General features: G+C 40.9%; 1 protein-coding gene across 3 annotated transcripts in view; it reads left to right on the top strand.

Annotated features, from left to right (window-relative positions):
- Positions 1-16,414, top strand: part of kif16ba (kinesin family member 16Ba) — a 140,956-nt gene that overhangs the window by 107,709 nt on the left and 16,833 nt on the right. The gene's annotated exons all lie outside the window — the stretch shown is intronic.

Here is a 16,414-nt window from a genome sequence, read left to right as displayed (position 1 = left end):
CATCTGGGGTTATGGGGAGAAGGCAAGAAAGTGGAATGTTGGATCAACAGTGATCCTATTGAATGGAGGAGCAGGCTGGAGGGGCAGAATGGCCTAGTCCTGTTCGTCTTCGGTATCGACTTATAGGGGGAGTGACAGTCAGCCCAAAGGACTAATCCAACTGGAGCAGATATGGTCTCTCAGCTGTACACTGATTTTGTCTCTTTGTCCCCCACACCCTGCCCCAGACTCCCGTGTAACTATGTTAATGCAAATTTGCAAAGATTATTATAGACAATTAATAGCAAATCTGTAAACCCAAATACCAAATAAACACTGCAATAAGTCCAAATAACTTTAAACTGAGTATCTTGAAGTGAGGTTTACTTTTCAAACCTTTTATGCAGCACAGAAAACCTCACTGTAAGGTGATAAACATGCATGTGTACTCATTTTGTGCAAATGCCAAGTTCAGTTTACCGAGCTAGTTCTTTAGTCATGTTGACTGTAAAATTTGTGGCTGGAGAGGGTACCTTGCAATGACAGAGTAGTGTCATCTCCAAGGAGATTCCTTTTTATTTCTTACTATTGCAAATTCAGAAAAGTAATCTATTTTCATCCAAGTTGTTTGGATGTTAATTATCTTGCTATCATGTAACAAGAACCTGTACTTATATAATGCAATAAGGAAAGTGGAGAGAGGAACAAAGGTATAATCAGACTCATACCATGTCTGAATAAGTTTTTAAAAAATATTCATTTATGGGATGTGGATGTCCCTTGCTGGCCAATATTTTTGCCTGTCCTCAGACACCCATGAGAAGGTGGTGGTGAGTGGCCTTCTTGAACCTTCTTGGTAACAAATTAAATGAATTCTTATTCAGAAAATTTCAGTGTTAACTTCAGAAAAAAAGTAATAAAGCCAGTAATGGTTATCAGGCCATGCTCTACTTCTCTGTCCAATACTGCTGTCAACCATGTAATTGTCACATAAACGCAACTGATCATCATTGAGCACCTCGCCCTATGGTAACCTCTTGTACTCCAAACACGACTTGGCTGTAAAGTATTTTATCAACATTCAAGACTGATATTATTTCTTGGAGATGGAGGTCATTGTTAGGATGAGGTGTTCCCATGTCAGTGACAGAAATGCTAGCTCCAAATTACAGCTCCTGCTATTCTCTACTCAGCAATGTATTCAAGCTGCAAAAAGAATTCAGCTCGATTGCACCATGCTGAAGTTTTACTTCTGGCACTGTAATAACCTTGTAACATTCAGAATGATATAATTGAAGAAAAATTCATTCGAAAAATAAAGAAAGCAGCCAGCTGTGTCATAATGTAGTTTCAATGGTTTTCATTGATGGCAGTGACCTGTTTCACATGAATTAAGGATTGTCTTACAGACTAAAAATAGTAGAATAAAATAGGCTAATCTTGTGTTGGCAGGCTGAGACTCAGTGAGTCCCACAAGGATCCAGACTGGGCCCCAGCTGTTTGATATATCAATGAGTTGGATGCGAGGACCAAATGTAATATTTCCAAATTTGTAGATGATACAAAGCTAAGGAAGATTGTATTTTGAGGGAGATGTAAAAATGTATTCAAGGAGATTTTGACAGGCTTAGTGAGTGGGCAAGAACATGGCAGGTAGAATATAGTGTGGGAAAATGTGAGAGTATCCACTCTGGTAGGAGAAATAGATGGGCAGAATGCTTGTTAAATGTTGAGAAGCTGGAAAACATAGATATGCAAAGGAACTTGGATATTCTTCTCAGTATGTCACTGAAGGCTAAAACACAGATATGTGCAAGTTATTAAAAGGATGAATGTAATGTTAATGTTTTCACAAGAAAATTTGTGTACAGTAGAGAAATTGTGCTTTAAATATATAGAAATTTGATTAGAGTACACCCGGAGCATCATGTGCAGTTTTGGTCTCCTTATCTCAGTAAAGCTATTGTTGCTACTAGGGGAGTGCAATGAAGGTTACCCAGATTTACTTCTGGGAGAGAGACTGGGCAAACTGGGCCTGTATTCTCTAAGAGTTTTGAAGAATGAGAGGAAATCTTATTTGAAGACTCCAAAATACATAGGATAGATACAGGTAAGGTGTTTCTCCTGGTTGGGGAGCGAAATTTAAAACTAAAGTGGATCTATTCAGGAAATCAGAGGTTTGTTTACTCTGAGAAATGAGAGTCTGTGGAATTCTTTACCCAAAAGGCTGTGGAAACTGAGACTTTAAATATACTTAAAGTAGAAGTTGATAATTTTTTGATTATCAATGGCATAAAGGATACTGTGGGTAAAAACATTGAAATGCTAATTCATATTAAATGGCAGAGCAGGCTCGATGGGCTGAAAGGCCTAATCCTATTCCTACTCAGTGCGGTCCTACAAGCTCAATTCAAAACATAAATTTAACAAAAAATCTGTTTGATTCTGCTTTGGGAGGGGGGGGGTAGAGTAAGGAACAAAACAAAGTCCTTTTTTTTGTACATCATTATTAGACAATAATTTATGACCTCTGATTCATTAAATGCCAGTTGTTGAAATATCTGTTCGGATAAAGAGTCATTGGACCCAAAACGTTGACTTTGTTTCTCTCTCCACAGATGCTGTCAGCCCCACTGAGTTTCTCCGGCACTTTCTGTTTTTGTTTATCTCCAGCATCCAGTGCTTGTGTTAATTTTCTAATATCTTTCATTGGTTCAATAGTGATATACTCTATTTTCACTAGACATTTCAATAGTGGATGCTTTTACTCCTAAATTGATTTCCCACATGTTTCATCGTCTACTTGGTGGCCTTACAACTACAATCCCTAGAGCATCGTATTGTTAGTTATGTTCAACTATTGTCGCTGTCTTTTTGTATTTAAGTTAATCCTTTTATCATGTTAATATTCCTCAGATGAGATGTATGATCTATAGGGGTTTTTTGTGTGGGATTCACATGGGCAGCACTAATTAACCTATGCAGAGTGTTCACTAAGTGAATGAATTGGCATGATTTTACAATATTAAGAATATGCCCTCTGATCTTTAAAAACAATCACATTTCGCAAGACGAGCAAAGTGTTTGCAATGAATGGTTAAGTCATCCAATTCACCGCACTTGGCACATTTTGCAGGGTCAGCTTGTTCAAATTATGATATTCCCTACAAAGATTTGGTCTTAAATTGGCAGCTACTTGAATGCACAAATTCTGATTAGAGTTAGAGGGATGAGTAAAATTAATAGGTGGTGACAAAGGGGATTTTTTTTTTTCAGGATTTATTAACAGGAAGAGTTCAGAAAAATGCCTGAGCAAATGCAAATCCAGTCTTGGGTGGTGAACAATCTGTGGGCAAGTGATAATGCACTGCCGATCCCAACCCTCATTTGATGCGAAGTGACATCGATATACCGCTTAACGAAGTGAGAATGTGAGGATGGGGTGGACACCACCACCATAGTTTTTAACAAGGAGAGACGGAATGATTATATAAAAGCAAAAGGCTGCAGAATTGTGAATTCTAAAAAAGAAGCCGATTGTTGGAAATACTCATATTTTGAGTCCATTTCCCCCACCCCCCCCCCCCCCCCCCCCCACTCCACCCATCTGAACACAGTGTCTGCAGTTCTGTTTTATACTGGAAATAGCAGGTTTAACATGATAACACATGGTAAGAGAGGTAGAGTTAACATTTCAGGTTATTGATGACTCTTCATCAGAGTGATGCATAGTTACCTTGAATGAGAAATTGGATAAACATTTGAAGAAGAAGTGCCCAGAGAGAGGAGAAGTGGGACCCTTATTTCAAAGGTACCTCCTTGAAAAACCTACTGCAGATACAGTAGGCTGAAAGAATGCCTTCTGTGCTGTATGATTCTCTGAAACCACAAGGCATGTATCTGACGCCAGTCTGATCAGCATGTAGCACAGAACTGCCTGAGAGACAACATGGAACCCTAAGCATATTGGTTAAGTGAAATGCTATCACTGCTACAGTGTGCCTGCAGGTTTAGTTGTTGCAGATGGCACCCAGCTGATTTTCAGGACACTAAGGCATTTGTCCTTGGATCTTGACAGTTGCATACATGACAACTTACATATATGGCTTTTGAGTCTTCTAATCTCCTGCATTATTTTTATCTTGTACTTCCTAGCCATGGAATAACAGCAATAGAAGCACTTTAAAACCCCTACTAGTCTTTGTTTTCAAATCTCTCTCCCTTCCATTTTTATGGAACAAGTACAAATCCAATCACTGATTTTGATTATATGTTTTATAAACTTCTTTTAAATTCAAGTACTCCAGCACTTGATCAAATGCCATATTAAAATGGTTGTTCTCCTAGGTTTCAGGCAAAAAAACTTATTTTTTAAGACTTGCATGTAAACCTTCATCTTTGCAGGCACTTCACAATGTTATAAAATTTATTAGTTGTTCCAGTGAAGACTTATCTCAATATTTTAAGTTTCTATTTTGGTGTTACATACAGAACGTAAATAGAACATATGTGAGGTTTCTTCCAGTTAATATGGCAGCCTCTGTCTCTCTATCATAGAAAAGGAGGATTTGGTGCCTTTGTCATTTTTATAATATTTGGTTTTTATTTCAAGTTAGTTTTATTTGGTTTCTCATTGCAGATCCTAAAAATTGGTGTTTTGCTGTGTGGCACTTGTAGGCAGAGGCCAAAGTGTGACTGATGTAGCAAAAGAAATTTTTGCCGGTCAGGTACAGTTATGCACTATTCTGAGGTTCTGAGCACATGTCAGATGTCTGATAGAGGTTTTGAACTGAATTTGGATGTACTTTCTGATATGGGAGTGTTTGATCCTGACACTGAAGCTTACCTTTTTGCTCAAAGTTGGAAGCACAGAGATCAGTCATAATTGAACACTGCAAAGCTGCCCTGGAGCAAAGTAGGGAGACAGACTGATGAAGCATCTACTTAGCACTCTGTCACTTTATCCAGCCCTCGCCTCATACTCCCTCTTAATGTCACATGCTCCATCTTTCCAAGCTATGTCAGCTCAAGCTCCCCATGACAGTTCATATATTCAAAATAAGTCCCTCCACCCATCTTTGAGACCTTCTATAGCCCCAAACCAACTTTCAGCCACCCGTGCTCCCATGCACAATTCGTTGCACTTACATCCACCATTCCAAATTGCCCAGTATCCACCAGGGGTACACCTCTAGGTTTTTGCTAAGATGCAGTAAGGTTCTGAAGTGCCTCTTGATAAATCCCTAATTTAATAGGAGGAACTCCAAGATGAACAATCCATGCACTGCATTTAACTGCCTCTAATTCCTTTTTATAAAAACATTGGTATTCGTAGTTCAGCCCTAGAATTTATGAAATCTTAGTTGTCAATCAGAGGGTGAACTGACGTACCAAACTGAGAGTAAAGATCGTGAAATCAGTCATTCAACACTAATCCTTTAATAACTCACCACCATATGTCAGTAGACAGAGTGAAATAGCAAGCATTGTTTTTCTTTTAAACCTTGCAGGCAAGTTTTTCACACATTTAGACAGCAGAACTTTTAAATGCCTTGCCATCTCCTGTGGACCATTCCAATGCATATATGCACTTTCTGCATTCCTGTTTATTTTCAACAATTCCAAAGGACAGCTGACCCCTCCTAATTGTGTCCTGTGACCATATGTGAAAGGGTATCTTGTCTCTCCAAAGAACTAAGGCAGCTTTAAACATCTCGCCAGTTCTGAAGTACACAAGTAAGTAATGTTTTTGATATTCCACTACCAAAAGTCAGGTCAGCCTGAAGCAGGTGCACTTTATCATGTACCATTGCCTCTGTGAGCCACATATGTGCACATTAGACAACACCCCCACCTCTGCAAAAATGACGTATGCCATGCTTGGGGGAAGGACTGGACCTAGATCTCCACCATCATTTTTGTAACAACAGAGAGGCTCCCTGTCTTCACAAATATTTAGGCCTGTGAGTCTGACAGAATGAATTCCTTTCCCTAGTGCTGAAGAGCAACAAAACCAAATAAACTTTATGCAAAGGAGATGCAAGTTGCTCCATTATAAGTAAACACAAGTGAGGAAACCGCTCACGTTTTAACACTTGACCAAAAATATGGCAATGAAAATTAATCTATATACGAGGAACAAATTTCCCTGCCAAAAAAAGGTAAATTTAACAGCACTTGCAATGTGAAAACGTCCAGCAGTATTCTAAGAATCATGAATCACCACAAGCTGCTGGATAATTTGCTTTGTTCTGTATAAGTAGTTATTTGTGCCTAAACTGTCCTGTCAGCTTTGTGAAGTTGCTGCATTTGAAGAGAAGAGACATATATATGCACCATCTTCTCAGGCTCTCGGGAGATGACTGTGTTTTACAGCCAATGGGGTGTGTTGATGCAGTAATTATCCATTAACCAGGATGGAAAGATGCAGAGAGAAAAGAAACAACAGATGATGTTGGAGAGAAGCAGCCAAAAGGAAAAGACCAAGCAAATTGGCAATGAGAGTACCTGTGTTCTTTAATTTTAATTTGCAATGGCACAGGGGTTTGACTGGAATTTAGAATTCAGCAAAGTGGTACTGCTTCATGCAGCATAAGATTTATTAATAATGTCTGATGTGACCAGGATAATTTAACAATACTTTAATTCTTGTTTTCTCTAAACTGAGACGTAGCCAGTATATTTTTTTCACAATGTTTTTTCTAAGTACTTGGAGATGAAGTGTGGAAACGATTAGTATTTTGGTTTGTATTTCGGGCAATTCGTCTTGAGTAGTTGATGCTTATGATTGGTGTTTAATTTCTAGATGGTGTGAAGTTAAATTCATTGGATGTCCAAAGAGAGTTAGGAGGGGTGGGGGGGGGGGGCAGGGAAGTGGTTCTTCAGGTGCAAAAATCTTTAAGATATCACAAACAGGTGAAGAAAATAATCAAAAAAGGTAATAGAATGCAGGTCTTTATATTTAGAAGAATGGAGTGCAAGGGTGCAGGAATTATGCTGCAGTCATTCAAAACCCTGATGGAACCCCACTTTGAGTACTATGAACAAATCTGGGCACCACACGCTAGGAAGGATATATTGGCCTTGGAGGATGTTGGAGTTGCTATTGGGTGATGAGAATTGTTATTTGAGGCAGCAGTTTCCACAGGCAGAATCATGGGCCTTTATGCTCATGGAAACCAGATAAGACAATGAAGTGCCTCATTGAAATCTTCGTGGAAAAGGGATAACTTGTTATTTAGTAAAGTGCAGCAGGGAAAGTCTGATCCTCACCATAATCAAAGGCTTTTTAAGTAATTGCCATTACATATTTTACATGTAGGTACGGTCAGTTCTGCTATTACGCAGTTTTTCCATTATTGTGTAATCCTGTGTTATAAAAAAAATTGTGTGATAGCAGCGCCATTTAAATTAATGGGGTTGGAATCGTGTTATAACCAATACACACTTTAAATGTTTGTGCTTTAGAAACTGTCCCCCCAATCTATCAACCAGGCTATAATGAAATTACATTAACAAAACGTGTGTTATAGGAGAACGACCTGTATACTGAAATTATAAGTGCAACTAACAAACTAGCGTTGATGAATTTAGGCAAATTGCTGTAGGTAGGAGAGAGAAGCCTAATCCCTCAGCAGGGGGGATTAAAGGATGAATGGTATGAACACTAAGGACTGAATGATGTATAGTGAAAGATTTGAACTGAGGGTGTCCCGAAGCTCTGGTCTCAGCAACCAACTATCTCAAATCAACTTTTGTTTACCAAAGCTATTTCAGAGTTTAATGTTTCTTGGGACCTCGTAATGCTCTTAAAGCATAAAGCATAGGATAACTTATTAGAAGCAATAAAACATGAAGGAACAGTGTCCCTACATATTTGGGAAAAAATTCCCTTGTTTATGTATTTCACAGCCCTGGTTTTGAAAATCAGAGTGGCCGTTGACAGTGGTGTGTCACTTAATGAGATGGTGGTGATGTGGGACTTGTAGACTATTTTACAGCAAAGTTGATTTACTCAGAGCCTGTTTAAACTGCACATTAAAGCAAATAGGCTAAGAGTCTCTTTAAAAAAGTCTATAAACATTGTGATTATAAGCAGTGAGATTTCTTCAAGAGATAGCAATGAGTAGAAGATAGTAACATACAAATATTGAGCATTCAAAATCAATCCCAGTTACTTAAAACAGTATGTGATTGTGCAGTACCCAAACAATCATCTGTATTCTGGCCAGGAAATATTGTTTGTGGCTCCAAGTGAAGAACTTTTTATCTGAGGTCATTTACTGGTCACTAACTTTTAACTTTAATGGAATTCCATTTTAAAAGGAGGCTTTTTTTACATCAAGTCTTATGATCATTTGCATTATTCACAGCCTTACTCAATATATCTACCCAGGAGCTTAAAATGAGTCACAAATTGACATGACATGTACTGTTTTAAGGATACATTTTTATTTTTTTTTCATAAATATTGTTTGCTCCTGCTCAGATCTCATCCTGACCTGAAGCTTAGTGACAGTTTATCAAGAGAGCCTGAAGGTATTTGTTTTCAAATGGCAGTTCAAGACGTTAGGTCAGATATTGGAATCATCAAGAATTTCTTGCTTCACAATCATTCTTGTTTGAAGGAAAAGCCCTTTGGCAAAAAAAAATGAATTGAAGAATAAGCTATAAAGTTTGTGCATTGTTTATTTAAAAAATGGAAAACACCATTTTTATCCATCTGAGAAACCTTCTTGCATTACACCACGGAAGAGGCCATTCAGCCCCCCAGTATACTAACTTACCCTCCTACAGAAAGTGAAGGTATTCAGTATCCAAATCAAGGGAGGTTAGGGTGTGGGAAACAATTGGCTGAAGTAGTACTGAAAATAAGGATCACAAGAAAGAAGAACAGTAGGGGCAGTTTAGAGATTGGCAGTGTGGGGAAAAATGATACAGCAGGGGATGGAAAGGGAACCAGCAGGCAGTGCAGGGATCCCCTGTGGCCATTCCCCTCAATAACAGATATGCCATTTTGGATTCTGTTGGGGAGAGCGGACTTAAAAGGGGTAAACCATGGGGTACAGGTCTCTGGCACAGAATCTGTCCCTGTTGCTCAGAAGGGAAGGGGCGAGATGAGCAGAGCAATAGTCATTGGGGACTCCATAGTTTGGGGGGCAGTTAGGTTCTGTGGGAACGAGAGGACTCGTGGTTGATGTGTTGCCTCCCAGGTGCCAGGATTCGTGATGTCTCGGATTGTGTTTTTGGGATCCTTGAGGAGGAGGGGGAGAGGGAGCAGCCCCAAGTCGTGGTCCACAATGATACTCATGGCATAGATAGGAAAAGAGATGGGGATTTAAGGCAGAAATTCAGGGTACTAGGGTGAAAACGTATTGTTAAAACAGTCAGAGTTGTAATCTCTGGTTTGTTGCCCATGCCTCGTGCTAGCGAGGCAAGGAATAGAGAGAGAGAGAGAGAGGAGTTGAACATGTGGCTACAGGGATGGTGCAGGAGGGAGGGTTTCAGATATCTGGATTCTTGGGGCTCATTCTGGGGTAGGTAGGATCTCTACAAACAGGATGGTCTACACCTGAACCAGAGGGGTACCAATATCCTGGGGGGGAGCATTTGTTCATGCTATTTGGAAGGGTTTAAATTAATTCAGCAGGGAATAGATGGGAACCTATCTTGTAATTCCAGAGCCCAGGAGGTTGAGAGTGGTGAGGTCAGAAATACGATTTCAAGGTCGCAAGAGTTCACCGGCAAGCAGGAAGGTGGTTTGAAGTGTGTCTATTTCAATGCCAGGAGTATCCGGAATAAGGTGGGTGAACTTGCAGCATGGATTGGTACCTGGGACTTCGATGTTCTGGCCATTTCGGAGACATGGATAGAGCAGGAACAGGAATGGTTGTTGCAGGTTCCAGGATTTCGATGTTTCAGTAAGAACAGAGAAGATAGTAAAAGAGGGGGAGGTGTAGCATTGTTAGTCAAAGACAGTATTATGGTAGCCGAAAGGACATTTGAGGACTCTTCTACGGAGGTAATGTGGGATGAGGTTAGAAACCTCAGGAGAGGTCACCCTGTTAAGGGTTTTCTATAGGCCTCTGAATAGTTCCAGAGATGTAGTGGAAAGGATAGCAAAGATAATTCTGGATAGGAACAAGATTAACAGGGTAGTTGTTATGGGGGACTTTAACTTTCCAATAATTAACTGCAAATACTATGGTTGCAGTACTTTAGATGGGTCAGTTTTTGTCTAATGTGTGCAGGATGGTTTCCTGACACAGTATGTAGATAGGCCAACAAGGGGTGAGGCCACAATGGATTTGGTACTGGGTAATGAACCTGTTGTTAGATTTGGAGGTAGGTAAACACTTTTGTGATAGTGACCACAATTTGGTTGTTTACTTTAGCAATAAAAAGTGATAGGTATATAACGCAGGGCAAGACTTATTGCTGGGGAAAAGGCAGCTATTGGGCAAGATTTAGGATGCATAGGATGGGGAAGGAAACTGCAGGGGATGGGAGCAATTGAAATGTGGAGCTTATTCAAGGAACAGCTACTGTGTGTCCCTGATAAGTATGTACCTGTCAGCTAGCGAGGAAGTGGTCGAGCGAGGGAGCCGTGGTTTATGAAAGAAGTTGAATCTCTTGTCAAGAGGAAATTAAGGCTTATGTTGGGATGAGATGTGATGGCTCAGTTAGGATGCTTCAGATTTACAAGTTAGCCAGGAAAGACCTAAAGAGAAAGCTAAGAAGAGCCAGAAGGGGATATGAGAAGTCATTAGCGGATAGGATCAAGAAAAACCTATAGGTATATCACGAATAAAAGAATGAGAAAGGTTAGGGCCAATCAAGGATAGATTAGATTAGATTACTTACAATGTGGAAACAGGCCCTTCGGCCCAACAAGTCCACACCGCCCCGCCGAAACGCAACCCACCCATACCCCTACATTTACCCCTTACCTAACACTACGGGCAATTTAGCATGGCTAATTCACCTGACGTGCACATCTTTGGACTGTGGGAGGAAACCAGAGCACCCGGAGGAAACCCACGCAGACACGGGGAGAATGTGCAAACTCCACACAGTCAGTCGCCTGAGGCGGGAATTGAACCCGGGTCTCTAGCACTGTGAGGCAGCAGTGCTAACCGCTGTGCCGCCTGTAAATAGTAATGGGAAGTTGTGCATGGAGTCTCTGGAGATGGGGGAAGCGCTAAATGAATATTTTTTGTCAGTATTCACACTTGAAAAAGACAATGTTGTCAAGGAGAATACTGAGATATAGACTACTAGACTAGACGAGATTGAGGTTCACAAGGAGGAGGTGTTAGCAATTCTGGAAGTCTCCTAGGCTGGATGGGATTTATCCTAGGATTCTCTGGGAAGCCAGGGATAACATTGCCGAGCCTTTGGCTTTGATCTTTATGTTGTCATTGTCTACAGGAATAGTGCCGGAAGACTGGAGGATAGCAAATGTTGTCCCCTTGTTCAAGAAGGGGAGTATAGACAACCCTGTTAAATATAGACCAGTGAGCATTACATCAGTTGTGGGTAAAGAGTTGGAAAAGGTTATAAGAGATAGGATTTATAATCATCCAGAGAGGAATAAGTTGGTTAGGGATAGTCAACACTGTTTTGTGAAGATTGTGCCTCACAAAACCTCATTGAGCTCTTTTGAGATGGTGACCAGACAAGTGGATGAGGGTCAAGCAGTTGATGTCATGTATATGGATTTCAGTAAGGCGTTTGATGAGGTTCCCCACAGTAGGCTATTGCACAAAATACAGAAGCATGGGATTGAGGGGGATTTAGCAATTCGGATCAGAAATTGGCTAGCTGAAAGAAGGCGGAGGGTGGTGGTTGATGGGAAATGTTCAACCTGGAGTTCAGTGTACCGCAAGGAAATGTTTTGGAGCTACTGCTGTTTGTCATTTATAAAAATGACCGAGATGAGGGCGTAGAAGTAAATTTGTGGATGACACTAAGGCTGGTGGAGTTGTGGATAGTGCTGAAGGATGTTGCAGGTTACAAGGGGACATAGATAAGCTGCAGAGCTGGGCTAAGAGCTGGCAAATAGATTTTAATGAGGAATAGTGTGAGGTGATTCACTTTTTGGAAAGAGCAACAGTACTGGACTAATGGTAAGATTCTTGGTAGTGTAGATGAGCAGAGGGATCTCGGTGTCCACGTGCGTAGATCCTTGAAAGTTGCCACCCAGGTTGATAGTGTTGTGAAGAAGGCATGCGGTGTGTTAGCTTTTATTGGTAGAGGGATTGAGTTTCAGAGCCATGAGATCATGTTGCAGCTGTACAAAACTCTGGTGTGGCCGCAACTTGGAGTATTGTGTACAGTTCTGGTCATCGCAGTAAAGGAAGGATGTGGTAGCTTTGGAAAGGGTTCAGTGGAGATTTACTTGGATGTTGCCTGGTATGGAGGGAAGGTCTTTGAAAGGCTGAGGAAGTTGAGGCTGTTTTCATTAGAGAGAAGAATGTTAAGAGGTGACTTAATCAGGGCAAATAAGATATTCAGAGGGTTAGATAGGGTGGATGGTGAGAGCCCTTTCTCCTTGGATGGCAATGGCTAGCACGAGAGGGCATGGCTTTAAATTGAGGGATGATAAATATAGGACAGATGTCAGAGGTAGTTTCTTTACTCAGAAAGTAGTAGGGGCATGGAACACACTGCCTGCAATAGTAGGAGACTCTCCAACTTTAAGGGCCTTTAAATGGTCATTGAATAAACATATGGATGAGAATGGAATAGTGTAGGTTAGATGGACTTCAGCTTGGTTCCACAGGTCGGCACAACATCGAGGGCCGAAGGGCCTGGACAGCACTGAAATGTTCTATATTCTATCCCATATCATGATTTGACCACTTTATCTATCTGTCCTGCCACCTTAAGGGTCCAATGGACGTGCACATTGAGGTCCCTCTGATCCTTTGTACTTCCCAGGGCCTTACTGTTCTTCATGTGTTCCCTTGCCTTGTTTCTCCTGTTCAAGTGCATCATATCTGGATTGAATTACAATTGTTGCTGATCACGCCATCTGACCAGTCTGACTCTGTCCTCCTTTAGTGTTAATGGTCCTCTTCACCATTTACCACCCCACCAATTTTCATACCATCCACAAACCTACGGATCAATCTCCCCACATTCAAGTCCAAAGCTAAATCATTTGTTCAAATGTTCATAGCGCCTGTTCTGAATGACAATTGAAATAAAGCACAAGAAAACAATTTTAATTGTTTGTGTTCCACCTACAGTCTGCTGGAAATCTTAACTACTTTTTATCCCAAACAGTATTTTGTATTTGACCACCAGAAGATTTACTTTCTAGATTAGATTACTTACAGTGTGGAAATAGGCCCTTCGGCCCAACAAGTATACACCGACCCTCCGAAGGGCAACCCACACAGACCCGTTCCCCAACATTTACCCCTTCACTTAACACTATGGGCAATTTAGCATGGCCAATTCACTTGACCTGCACATCTTTATGACTGTGGGAAGAAGCCGGAGGAAACCCACACAGACACGGGGAGAATGTGCAAACTCCACACAGACAGTTGCCCAAGGCGGGAATTGAACCTGGGTCCCTGGCACTGTGAGGCAGCAGTGCTAACCGCTGTGCCACCGTGCAATACCCAAAAAAACTGATCAAATCACAATGTGGGATTCACACATGCTGTCTAGCATCCCCTGTCTTTGTTTGTGCAATTCATTATCTGTGCTGTAAAATTTTACTATATTTACAGAATATTTTAATTACTGAATCACACAGCTTGAGTTTTAAAAAAAAAGTTTCTATTGTCTTTGGACCCGATCAGACCCAGAATTTATTGTGTCATGTACATTTATGAATAATTGAGAACAGTAATTGTTTCTGAAATAGAGCTGTGATGTATAAAATGCAGGAGTGCGTCGGTGATTTGGTGCAGCTTGTTGAATTGTTAATCTGACAAAATGCAATCTCTTTGTTGAAGATAACACCTTGTTTTTTGGAGGTTAACCACAGGAGGCTAAAGAATGTAGCCAGAACCCTGTGCCATCAAAGGTCAGTTGTGGCCTGCATCTACTCTATCTAGGCAACAGGAAAGTAATTGTGCTGAAGACTCATGCTCAGTGAGAACAGTGAGCCAGATCAGTTCAGTTGCTCTAGCAATTAGCTTTGTGGTATGCCAACCTCCGAACAAACATTCTCTTGTACATGTCATTATGTTACAGTTCAAAAGTACCTCTCGTTCCATCAAATAATATTTTTTGTCCCTTTTTCCATTTCACAGTGGAAACTATTTTTTGTCTTTATTTGCCCCATCATTGACAATACAAGTTTTCTTGGTTTGAGTTTTAATTGCCGTGCAAAATGGTTGTAGCTGTTGTGTACAGGAGTATTTTTTTCAAATAAAAGGTTCAGAACATTTTTTTAATTAGAATTAAATTCTTTGTTTTTATTTTGCTTTATTTAAAATCAAAATTACTTTCTTTTTCTACATTTTTCTTCTTCCTCCTTGTTGGTATAGCTCCAGGGTTTGTTGGTGATGGTGTTCTGCCAAGTGGCTGCTGCTCTTTTGTCAGCATTAATAATAAGCTATCCAACCATGCAGCTGTTTTAGTTAATCCTGATCTCCTCTCCTTCATCCCCCCACCGCCGTCTTTGTCACATACACCCGCACCTTCCACTCCCCCCGTGCCCCCCTGCATATACTCTTATGGATACCAGTTGGGAGTCAAAACATTGGTTGCTTCTGCATGCAGGCACTGAATAGCCTTTCTTCTATTTACTCCAGAAAAGTCCAAATGTGGCAGGCATTTCCTCCAATGTCACTTCCCTGACATTGAACCTGGCACTTTCTGCATTTAGATATGCTTCCTCCACCAACGGAATGAGTTTAAACCTGCTTCACCTTGAACAGAGAATGATTAATACTGCTGTGAGCAAATGCGAGGTCTTGCACTTTGGAAAAAAGAATACAAGCATGGACTACTTTCTAAATGGTGAAAAAATTTGTAAAGCCAAAGTACAGAGGGATCTGGGAGTGCTAGTTGAGGATTCTCTAAAGGTAAACATGCAGGTTGAGTCCGTGATTAAGGAAGCGAATGCAATGTTGTCAATTATCTCAAGAGGGTTGGAATATAATAGCACTGTTGTGCTACTGAGACTTTATAAAGCTCTGGTTAGGCCCCATTTGGAGTACTGTGTCCAGTTTTGGTCCGCACACCTCAGGAGGGACATACTGACACTGGAGCATGTCCAGCGGAGATTCACACGGATGATCCCTGGAATGGTAGGTCTAACATATGAGGAACGGCTGAGGATCCTGGGATTGTATTCATTGGAGTTTAGAAGATTAAGGGGAGATCTAATAGAAACTTACAAGATAATACATGGCTTGGAGAGGGTGGACGCTAGGAAATTATTTCCGCTAGGCGAGGAGACTAGGACCCGTGGACACAGCCTTAGAATTAGAGGGGGTAAATTCAGAACAGAAATGCGGAGACATTTCTTCAACCAGAGAGTGGTGGGCCTGTGGTATTCATTGCCGCAGAGTGCAGTGGAGGCTGGGATGCCAAATGTCTTCAAGGCAGAAATTGATAAATTCTTGATGTCACAAGGAATTAAGGGCTACGGGGAGAATGCGGGTAAGTGGAGTTGAAATGCCCATCAGCTATGATTGAATGGCGGAGTGGACTCGATGGGCCGAATGGCCTTACTTCCGCTCCTATGTCTTATGGTCTTATAGTTTTTTTTCTCCCAGGGAATTTATCACACTCTGTATAGTTTGTGTGTTTTAACAAAGTAAACAATTCTCAGAACAGAAATACAGGCTCTACAGCAGTATGATTTGACCAAGTTCCCCTACGTTTGTGAGCTATTAACAGCGAATGGTTTTAATCAATGTAAGCTTTGGAACTGATGATACATGAGTGCCACTGTTGCGTTAGGGAACTAGGTCCTCTACTTATTGGCCTGAATCTTCCACACCCAATCTGCCCTAATCCTAAATGCAAGAACATACTTAGTGTGCATTTGGAGTCTTCCATGCAAACTGTGGAAAGCACTTTTTTTCTTCTAACGACATGAAGCTTAGCGGCTAACCAGCCTCTTAACTGAATTTAGAGGCAATGCATAGTTAAGACAATAAGGAGGAAGTAATAAAGTAGAGTTACACCCCATTAGCTGAGTTGAAGCAACAGAGCAGAGCTGATACAAATACAGTGAGAAGGAACTCAGCAGGTCTGACAAATCTGTGGAGCGAGTTCGTATTGTGACATCTCTTTCCTACATACATCACCACTCCCTTTGCCTTTTGTTCTGTGACACCCGTGATCCCAAGACACCCAGAGTTGATGTATCTCAGATGCATGTAACCTGACCAGCATTTTTGGGCACAATGGTAATATCACTGAACCAGTAATCCAAAGGGTCAGAAAAATGCTCTGGGGC

This window comes from Chiloscyllium plagiosum, unplaced genomic scaffold (assembly GCF_037043375.1).
Source record: "Chiloscyllium plagiosum isolate Xiang-an unplaced genomic scaffold, Cpla_swu_hap1 HiC_scaffold_10, whole genome shotgun sequence".
NCBI classification, from domain to species: Eukaryota; Metazoa; Chordata; class Chondrichthyes; order Orectolobiformes; family Hemiscylliidae; genus Chiloscyllium; species Chiloscyllium plagiosum.
This window is presented reverse-complemented; position numbering and strand designations above follow the sequence as displayed.